At 37.9% G+C, this 979-nt stretch overlaps 1 protein-coding gene across 2 annotated transcripts in view; it reads left to right on the forward strand.

Moving 5' to 3' along the window:
- Positions 1-979, forward strand: part of CADM1 (cell adhesion molecule 1) — a 386,692-nt gene that overhangs the window by 78,287 nt on the left and 307,426 nt on the right. The gene's annotated exons all lie outside the window — the stretch shown is intronic.

Genomic DNA, 979 nt, shown 5'->3' on the forward strand with positions numbered 1-979 from the left:
ATACCTGAAGAATGAAAGTCAGAAGGGCCACTGACTATTCAGTTTTCTCAGAGGCTCTGAAGGAAAACCTCAAGAACCAGGGTCAGTTGGATCATTATTCAAATGGCCTCCTGATCTCATTGAACCTTCTTCCGCATTCCTTGGATTCAGTGGTGTTTTCTCCGAACTCTCTTTGTTGTCTTTGTGTAGTCAACACTGGGGAACAGCTTCACGTCTCTGAAGTGATATAGCATCTTGTTGCATTTAGTTAATTACTTGAGATTTCCCTGGGTGGAGGGTATACTTTCTTTTTTCTTTGTACTTGATTGATTTTCTCACTCAAGATTTCAGCAAATATTTATTGAGCACCTATTGTGTGACAGGCACCATGCGAGGTATTGAGAAATAATGGTTAGCAAGACAGATAGGATCCCTGACCCCAAGAGCTTAGAGTCTAGTGGGAATACTGGGACATTCAGTGATTTATGAGTAGAGAGGGGTAGAATATTTGCGATCACACCTTTCTTGGCAAATCCATCTAAGACGTTTGCTATACTTTCTGGTCTCTGCCACTGTGGAGCTGAATTTGTGGAGCTGTTAATTCAGGAAATAGATTTTTTAAAAAAAAATTTACTAGCATATAATAGAGGCATAACAGAATTTATTAAAAAGTCTGATTTACTTTAGAAATTCTGATCCCTACTCCAGTGATTTGATGGGAAAAAATAAACCAGAAACAATGAGCAATGGTTCATGTTCTCAGTGCAGATATTATTAAAAGACCTTCTGTGGTACTGGAGTGTTATGGATTCTTTCTCTCAAAACACCACTTGACTGTGCTTTGTCACTGAAGTTGAACTGACAATTTCCCATAGATAACTCTGAAATGGGTATGCATTCATGACTTTGCATAATAATCATATGACTTTAATATTGCTGAGGTCAGCATGTGGCCATCTCTGCAAAACATTAGTTAAATAATTGATCCTTTTAAGCTATA

The sequence above is a fragment of the Trichechus manatus genome, unplaced genomic scaffold, assembly GCF_000243295.1.
Source record: "Trichechus manatus latirostris isolate Lorelei unplaced genomic scaffold, TriManLat1.0 scaffold00143, whole genome shotgun sequence".
NCBI lineage: Eukaryota > Metazoa > Chordata > Mammalia > Sirenia > Trichechidae > Trichechus > Trichechus manatus.